This window comes from Triticum aestivum, chromosome 2A (genome assembly GCF_018294505.1).
Source record: "Triticum aestivum cultivar Chinese Spring chromosome 2A, IWGSC CS RefSeq v2.1, whole genome shotgun sequence".
Taxonomy (NCBI): Eukaryota; Viridiplantae; Streptophyta; class Magnoliopsida; order Poales; family Poaceae; genus Triticum; species Triticum aestivum.
In genome coordinates this window covers 208,214,283-208,224,852 of record NC_057797.1, presented here as the reverse complement: position 1 = coordinate 208,224,852, position 10,570 = coordinate 208,214,283, and positions in this window count along the sequence as shown.

Genomic DNA, 10,570 nt, shown 5'->3' with positions numbered 1-10,570 from the left:
TCACAGCAGGTTTTTTTGCGCCTCCAGCTTTGTGCGGCTTCATCGTCCACAACGACCACACCATCAACCACGACTACCTCGACCACGATTACATCACCATGAACGGCTACCTCGACATTAATGGCTACGTCTACAACAACTCAGCGGCAACAACTCCAGTCAACAGCGTCCGCCTCGTCACTTGCGTCCACGACACTCCCGCTGTGACTGTGGGAGGGAATAAAGGAGAAGGCAGGAAGGCACCATGAGGGGACGCAGTCACCGCCCTAACTACCGACCCATCAGAGACGCAGTTAATGATGGCGCAGCGGAGAAGACGACAAAAGAGCAAGGCTTCAAATTCAGTCGTAATCGTCCGCTTCACTCCCGCTACGACTAAGGGGGAATGTTAGAAGTATATTTACATTTAAGATAGAGATAAGAGATAGAGATAGGATAGGTTTAACTTATCCTCTACTCCAAGTCTCTCTCCCTCCATTGTACCTCTATATATACCCCATACATAGGTCATATCAATACAACATAATATTCAGGCATCTCATATTTTCTATAGTGGTCAGCCATCTCGAGAGGCTCGGAGCACGCAGGGCACCGCACGTCGTCGACGCCCACGATCATCTTCTTGAGCAGAACATCCCGTGTGTGTATCCTGCCCATGGAGAGCAGCCATACGAAGAACTTTACGTGGGAGACATGGCTGATGCAGAGTTTGTGAGTTCAGGTACTGAAATCCTAATTTGTGCTACTTTACTTTTTAAATATATTAAGGTTAACGTAAATTCTAACACAAAATAAGAAAGGCAAATAGTACTGCATAATTGACAAAAAATTGGAAATGCAGAATTTGCATAGTAAGAGACCGAACCATGAAATTAAAGACACAAGGCTAGGAAAGTTACAACCGAGCAAAACATGCTAGCCCCATAGGTATCTGGCAATTTAATTTCATGATTTTGTTCCAGCATCTCTAACTTCAGCATCAAGGTATTAGACAATGCTATAGGGCCACACCAAAAGAACAGAGAATAAAATTTCAGTCAACGTGGTATTTCGGCCAACCACAAATCAGGATAGCATGGGACGAACTATCACTCCTTGTAGTTCACTATGGACTATGGCCTTGTAGAGTAATCCCCTTGGAACTAACGTTGGGCTGTGAACTTCCAAGCTATTCTCTTTGTAATTACCAAAGGACTGTGACTCTGAGTTTCTTTGGCTGTATTGTTAGGATGGGTAAACATATAATATATGTAGAATATAAACAACCCTTCACTCCCTCCATCCATCCCTTAAAACCAAATATCATGTATGCCGTCTTCTCGAGCAACTTCCATGATACTCTTCATGGCTTAACAGGTGATATGACAGACCTAGTGCAATAGTTGCTACACTTCATATGCTTTGCACATCACACTACGTCCATGTGGATGTTGCAGCCTTTCTACCTCCTTTTCCTCGCCCTCCTAGTCTTGCCCCTTACCACTAAATGTGACGTCGTCTGCATTGGCCATGGCAATCCCACAGCCAGCAAAAACCTTGAGGCAAACATCCATGACTTCGCGGCCATCCTCCTGAACAAGACATCCTCCACCCCCAGCCGCTCTGCAGACCATGCGACAGGGGAATACCCTGAAGGCATGTACGCTGTATCACATTGCCACAACGGCACGAACTCCTCATTCTGTCGAGCCTACATCAGCTTAGCCCTCCAAGAAGCACAAACAGCATGCCCTTACCACAACGGTGTTGTGTTCTCCAACGCCAACTGCTCTCTCAAGCTTTTGCTCTCATTTACACTATCCCCTAGGAGCGGGACGACCACCACAAAGGTGAGTATATTTTTTTTGGGGTCCTTTTTAGGGAATTCATGCTTCTTAAGTTATTATCGGCCTCGAGTCTTCAGTAGACTGTAAAACACGTCGTAAATTAGATATGGGCAACCAGATAGTTACATGTTTCAGATATGGGGGTTTAAGAGTGGAATTCACTCTTATGTGTAAAATTACTTTTTGGAAGTTCAAAAACACACACAAATTTTTTTATGCCCAACCGCATGTACATTTGGTTGTTAACATCTGTATGCAACTACATAATTGGATGAATACATGGACAAAGGCTAAAAGTGTTGGGGAACGTAGTAATTTCAAAAAAAAATCCTACGCACACGCAAGATCATGGTGATGCATAGCAACGAGAGGGGAGAGTGTTGTCTACGTACCCTCGTAGACCGGAAGCGGAAGCGTTATGACAATGCGGTTGATGTAGTCGTACGTCTTCACAGCCCGACCGATCAAGCACCGAAACTACGGCACCTCCGAGTTCTAGCACACGTTCAGCTCGATGACGATCCCCGGACTCCGATCCAGCAAAGTGTCAGGGAAGAGTTCCATCAGCACGACGGCGTGGTGACGATCTTGATGTTCTACCGTCGCAGGGCTTCGCCTAAGCACCGTTACAATATTATCGAGGATTATGGTGGAAGGGGGCACCGCACACGGCTAAGAATATGATCACGTGGATCAACTTGTGTGTCTAGGGGTGCCCCCTGCCCCCGTATATAAAGGATCAAAGGGGGGGGGGTGCAGTCGGCCAGGAGGAGGGCGCGCCAGGAGGAGTCCTACTCCCACCAGGAGTAGGATTCCCCCCTTTACTAGTTGGAATAGGATTCGGGAGGGGGAAAGAGGAGAGAGAGAAGGAAGGGGGGGCGCCGCCCCCCTCTCCTTGTCCTATTCGGACTAGGGGGGGAGGGGCGCGCGGCCCAGCCCAGGCCACCTCTCCTCTCTTCCACTAAAGCCCACTAAGGCCCATATACCTCCCGGGGGGTTCCGGTAACCTCCCGGTACTCCGGTAAAATCCCGATTTCACCCGGAACACTTATGATATCCAAATATAGGCTTCCAATATATCAATCTTTATGTCTTGACCATTTCGAGACTCCTCGTCATGTCCGTGATCACATCCGGGACTCCGAACAAACTTCGGTACATCAAAATGCATAAACTCATAATATAACTGTCATCGAAACCTTCAGCGTGAGGACCCTACGGGTTCGAGAACAATGTAGACATGACCGAGACACGTCTCCGGTCAATAACCAATAGCGGAACCTGGATGCTCATATTGGTTCCTACATATTCTACGAAGATCTTTTATCGGTCAGACCGCATAACAACATACGTTGTTCCCTTTGTCATCGGTATGTTACTTGCCCGAGATTCGATCGTCAGTATCTCAATACCTAGTTCAATCTCGTTACCGGCAAGTCTCTTTACTCGTTCTGTAATACATCATCTCGCAACTAACTCATTAGTTGCAATGCTTGCAAGGCTTGGGTGATGTGCATTACCGAGAGGGCCCAGAGATACCTCTCCGACAATCGGAGTGACAAATCCTAATCTCGAAATACGCCAACCCAACATGTACCTTTGGAGACACCTGTAGAGCTCCTTTATAATCACCCAGTTACGTTGTGACGTTTGGTAGCACACAAAGTGTTCCTCCGGCAAAAGGGAGTTGCATAATCTCATAGTCATAGGAACATGTATAAGTCATGAAGAAAGCAATAGCAACATACTAAACGATCGGGTGCTAAGCTAATGGAATGGGTCATGTCAATCACATCATTCTCCTAATGATGTGATCCCGTTAATCAAATAACAACTCTTTTGTTTATGGTTAGGAAATATAACCATCTTCAATTAACGAGCTAGTCAAGTAGAGGCATACTAGTGACACTCTGTTTGTCTATGTATTCACACATGTATTATGTTTCCGGTTAATACAATTCTAGCATGAATAATAAACATTTATCATGATATAAGGAAATAAATTATAACTTTATTATTGCCTCTAGGGCATATTTCCTTCAGTCTCCCACTTGCACTAGAGTCAATAATCTAGTTCACATCGCCATGTGATTCAACACTAAGAGTTCACATCACCATGTGATTAACACCCATAGTTCACATCGTCATGTGACCTATACCCAAAGGATTTACTAGAGTCAATAATCTAGTTCACATCATTTATGTGATTAACACCCAAAGAGTACTAAGGTGTGATCATGTTTTGCTTGTGAGATAATTTTAGTCAACGGGTCTGTCACATACAGATCCGTAAGTATTTTGCGAATTCTATGTCTACAATGCTCTGCACGGAGCTACTCTAGCTAATTGCTCCCACTTTCAATATGTATCTAGATCGATACTTAGAGTCATCTAGATCTGTGTCAAAACTTGCATCGACGTAACTTTTTACGACGAACCTTTTGTCACCTCCATAATCGAGAAATATTTCCTTATTCCACTAAGGATAATTTTGACCAATGTCCAGTGATCTACTCTTAGATCACTATTGTACTCCCTTGCTTAACACAGTGTAGGGTATACAATAGATCTGGTACACATCATGGCATACTTTATAGAACCTATGGCTGAGGCATAGGGAATGACTTTCATTCTCTTTCTATCTTCTGCCGTGGTCGGGCTTGGAGTCTTACTCAATTTCATACCTTGTAACACAGCCAAGAACTCTTTCTTTGACTGTTCCATTTTTGAACTACTTCAAAATATTGTCAAGGTATGTACTCATTGAAAAAACTTATCAAGCGTCTTGATCCATCTCTATAGATTTTGATGCTTAATATGTAAGCAGCTTCACCGAGGTCTTTCTTTGAAAAACTTCTTTAAAAACACTCCTTTATGCTTTGTAGAATAATTCTACATTATTTCCGATCAACAATATGTCATTCACATATACTTATCAGAAATGGTGTAGTGCTCCCACTCACTTTCTTGTAAATACAGGCTTCACCGCAAGTCTGTATAAAACTATATGCTTTGATCATACTATCAAAGCGTTTATTCCAACTCCGAGAGGCTTGCACTAATCCATAAATGGACCGCTGGAGCTTGCACACTTTGTTAGCTCATTTTGGATCGACAAAACCTTCCGGCTGCATCATATACAACTCTTCTTCCAGAAATCCATTCAGGAATGCAGTTTTGACATCCATTTGCTGGATTTCATAAAATGCGGCAATTGCTAACATGATTCGGACAGACTTAAGCATAGATACGAGTGAGAAAATCTCATCATAGTCAACACCTTGAACTTGTCGAAAACCTTTTTACGACAATTCTAGCTTTGTAGATAGTAACACTACTATCTGCGTCCGTCTTCCTCTTGAAGATCCATTTAATCTCAATGGCTCGCCGATCATTGGGCAAGTCAATCAAAGTCCATACTTTGTTCTCATACATGGATCTCATCTCAGATTTCATGGCCTCAAGCCATTTCGCGGAATCTAGGCTCATCATCGCTTCTTCATAGTTCGCAAGTTCATCATGGTCTAGTAACATGACTTCCAGAACAGGATTACCGTACCACTTTGGTGCGGATCACTCTGATTTACCTATGAGATTCGGTATTAACTTGATCTGAAGTTACATGATCATCATCATTAGTCCTCCTCACTAATTGGTGTAGTAGTCACAGGAACAGATTTCTTGTGATGAACTACTTTTCAATAAGGGAGAAGGTACAATTACCTTATCAAGTTCTACTTTCCTCCCACTCCCTTCTTTCAAGAGAAACTCCTTCTCTAGAAAGGATCCATTCTTAGCAACGAATGTCTTGCCTTCGGATCTGTGATAGAAGGTGTACCCAATAGTCTCCTTTGGGTATCCTATGAAGACATATTTATCCGATTTGGGTTTGAGCTTATCAGGATGAAACTTTTTCATATAAGCATCACAATCCCAAACTTTAAGAAACGACAACTTTGGTTTCTTGCCAAACCACAGTTCAGATTGTGTCATCTCAACGGACTTAGATGGTGTCCTTTTAAACGTGAATGCAGCTATCTTTAATGTATAACCCCAAAACGATAGTGGTAGATCGGTAAGAGACATCATAGATCACACCATATCTAATAAAGTACGGTTATGATGTTCGGACACACCATTATGTTGTGGTGTTCTAGGTGGCGTGAGTAGTGAAACTATTTCACATTGTTTTAACTGAAGGCCAGACTCGTAACTCAAATATTTTACCTCTGCGATCATATCGTAGAAACTTTTATTTTCTTGTTACGATGATTCTCCACTTCACTCTGAAATTCTTTGAACTTTTCAAATATTTCAGACTTGTGTTTCATTAAGTAGATATACCCATATCTGCTCAAATCATCTGTGAAGGTCAGAAAATAATGATACCTGCACGAGGCTTAACACTCATCGGATCTCATACATCAGTATGTATTATTTCCAATAAGTCAGTTGCTCGCTCCATAGTTCCGGAGAACGGCGTTTTAGTCATCTTGCCCATGAGGCATGGTTCGCAAGCATCAACTGATTCATAATCAAGTGATTCCAAAAACCCATTAGCATGGAGTTTCTTCATGCGCTTTACACCAATATGACCTAAACGGTAGTGCCACAAATAAGTTGCACTATCATTATTAATTTTGCATCTTTTGGTTTCAATATTATGATTATGTGTATCACTACGATCGAGATCCAACGAACTATTTTCATTGGGTGTGTAACCATATAAGGTTTTATTCATGTAAACAGAACAACAATTTATTCTCTTACTTAAATGAATAATCGTATTACAATAAACATGATCAAATCATATTCATGCTCAACGCAAACACCAAATAACACTTATTCAGGTTCAACACTAATCCCGAAAGTATAGGGAGTGTGCGATGATGATCATATCAATCTTGGAACCACTTCCAACACACATCGTCACTTCACCCTTAACTAGTCTCTTTTTATTCTGCAACTCCCGTTTCGAGTTACTAATCTTAGCAACTGAACTAGTATCAAATACTGAGGGGTTGCTATAAACACTAGTAAAGTACACATCAATAACATGTATATCAAATATACTTATGTTCACTTTACCATCCTTCTTATCTGCCAATCACTTGGGGTAGTTCCGCTTCTAGTGACCAGTCCCTTTGCAGTAGAAACACTTAGTCTCAGGCTTAGGACCAGACTTGGGCTTCTTCACTTGAGTAGCAACTTGCTTGTTGTTCTTCTTGAAGTTCCCCTTCTTCCCTCTGCCCTTTTCTTGAAACTAGTGGTCTTGTCTACCATCAACACTTGATGTTTTTCTCGATTTCTACCTTCGTCAATTTCCGCGTTACGAAGAGCTTGGGAATCATTTTCGTTATCCCTTGCATATCATAGTTCATCACGAAGTTCTACTAACTTGGTGATGGTGACTAGAGAATTATGTCAATCACTATCTTATCTGGAAGATTAACTCCCACTTGATTCAAGCGATTGTAGTACTCAGACAATTTGAGCACATGCTCACTAGTTGAGTGATTCTCCTCCATCTTTTAGCTATAGAACTTGTTGGAGACTTCATATCTCTCAACTCGGGTATTTGCTTGAAATATTAACTTCAACTCCTGGAACATCTCATATGGTCCATGACGTTCAAAACGTCTTTGAAGTCCCGATTCTAAGCCATTAAGCATGGTGCACTAAACTATCAAGTAGTCATCATATTGAGCTAGCCAAATGTTCATAACGTCTGCATCTGCTCCTGCAATAGGTCCGTCACCTAGCGGTGCATCAAGGACATAATTCTTCTGTGCAGCAATGAGGATAAACCTCAGATCACGGATCCAATCCGCATCATTGCTACTAACATCTTTCAACACAATTTTCTCTAGGAACATATCAAAATAAACACAGGGAAGCAACAATGCGAGCTATTGATCTACAACATAATTTGTAAAATACTACCAGGACTAAGTTCATGATAAATTTAAGTTCAATTAATCATATTACTTAAGAACTCCCACTTAGATAGACATCCCTCTAATCATCTAAGTGATCACGTGATCCATATCAACTAAACCATGTCCGATCATCACGTGAGATGGAGTAGTTTTCAATGGTGAACATCACTATGTTGATCATATCTGCTATATGATTCACGCTCGACCTTTCAGTCTCAGTGTTCCGAGGCCATATCTGCATATGCTAGGCTCGTCAAGTTTAACCTGAGTATTCTGCGTGTGCAACTGTTTTGCACCCGTTGTATTTGAACGTAGAGCCTATCACACCCGATCATCACGTGGTGTCTCAGCACGAAGAACTTTCGCAACGGTGCATACTCAGAGAGAACACTTCTTGATAATTAGTGAGAGATCATCTTATAATGCTACTGTCAATCAAAGCAAGATAAGATGCATAAAAGATAAACATCACATGCAATCAATATAAGTGATATGATATGGCCACCATCATCTTGTGCTTGTGATCTCCATCTTCGAAGCACCGTCGTGATCACCATCGTCACCAGCGCGACACCTTGATCTTCATCGTAGCATCGTTGTCGTCTCGCCAATCTTATGCTTCCACGACTATCGCTACCGCTTAGTGATAAAGTAAAGCATTACAGCGCGATTGCATTGCATACAATAAAGCGACAACCATATGACTCCTGCCAGTTGCCGATAACTCGGTTACAAAACATGATCATCTCATACAATAAAATTTAGCATCATGTCTTGACCATATCACATCACAACATGCCCTGCAAAAACAAGTTAGACGTCCTCTACTTTGTTGTTGCAAGTTTTACGTGGCTGCTACGGGCTTAAGCAAGAACCAATCTTACCTACGCATCAAAACCACAACGATAGTTTGTCAAGTTGGTGCTGTTTTAATCTTCGCAAGGACCAGACGTAGCCACACTCGGTTCAACTAAAGTTGGAGAAACTGTCACCCGCTAGCCACCTTTGTGCAAAGCACGTAGGGAGAACCGGTCTCGCGTAAGCGTACGTGCAATGTCGGTCCGGGCCGCTTCGTCCAACAATACCGCCGAACCAAACTATGACATGCTGGTAAGCAGTATGACTTATATCGCCCACAACTCACTTGTGTTCTACTCATGCATATAACATCAACACATAAAACCTAGGCTCGGATGCCACTGTTGGGGAACGTAGTAATTTCAAAAAAATTCCTATGCACACGCAAGATCATGGTGATGCATAGCAACGAGAGGGGAGGGTGTTGTCTACGTACCCCTGTAGACCGGAAGCGCAAGCGTTATGACAACGCGGTTGATGTAGTCGTACGTCTTCACGGCCCGACCGATCAAGCACCGAAACTATGGCACCTCCGAGTTCTAGCACACGTTCAGCTCGATGACGATCCCCGGACTCCGATCCAGCAAAGTGTCGGGGAAGAGTTCCGTCAGCACGACGGCGTGGTGACGATCTTGATGTTCTACCGTCGCAGGGCTTCGTCTAAGCACCACTACAATACTATCGAGGATTATGGTGGAAGGGGGCACCGCACACGGCTAAGAATATGATCACGTGGATCAACTTGTGTGTCTAGGGGTGCCCCCTGCCCCCGTATATATGAAGGAAATATGCCCTAGAGGCAATAATAAAGTTATTATTTATTTCCTTATATCATGATAAATGTTTATTATTCATGCTAGAATTGTATTAACCGGAAACATAATACATGTGTGAATACATAGACAAACAAAGTGTCACTAGTATGCCTCTACTTGACTAGCTCGTTAATCAAAGATGGTTATGTTTCCTAACCATGAACAATGAGTTGTTAGTTGATTAACGGGATCACATCATTAAGTGAATGATCTGATTGACATGACCCATTCCATTAGCTTAGCACCCGATCGTTTAGTATGTTGCTATTGCTTTCTTCATGACTTATACATGTTCCTATGACTATGAGATTATGCAACTCCCGTTTGCCGGAGGAACACTTTGTGTGCTACCGAACATCACAACGTAACTGGGTGATTATAAAGGAGCTCTACAGGTGTCTCCAAAGGTACATGTTGGGTTGGCGTATTTCGAGATTAAGATTTGTCACTCCGATTGTCGGAGAGGTATCTCTGGGCCCTCTCGGTAATGCACATCACTTAAGCCTTGCAAGCATTGCAACTAATGAGTTAGTTGCGGGATGATGTATTACAGAACGAGTAAAGAGACTTGCCGGTAACGAGATTGAACTAGGTATTGGGATACCGACGATCGAATCTCAGGCAAGTAATATACCGATGACAAAGGGAACAACGTATGTTGTTATGCGGTCTGACCGATAAAGATCTTCGTAGAATATGTAGGAGCCAATATGAGCATCCAGGTTCCGCTATTGGTTATTGACCGGAGACATGTCTCGGTCATGTCTACATTGTTCTCGAATCCATAGGGTCCGCACGCTTAAGGTTATGATGACAATTATATTATGAGTTTATGCATTTTGATGTACCGAAGTTTGTTCGGAGTCCCGGATGTGACCACGGACATGACGAGGAGTCTCGAAATGGTCAAGACATAAAGATTGATATATTGGAAGCCTATGTTTGGATATGGAAGTGTTCCAGGTGAAATCGGGATTTTATCGGAGTACCGGGAGGTTACCGGAACCCCCCGGGAGCTATATGGGCCATAGTGGGCCTTAGTGGAAAAGAGAAGAGGAAACCCAACATGGGCCGCGCGCCCCTCCCCTCTCTTGGTCCGAATAGGACAAGGAGAGGGGGCCGGCCCCTCTCT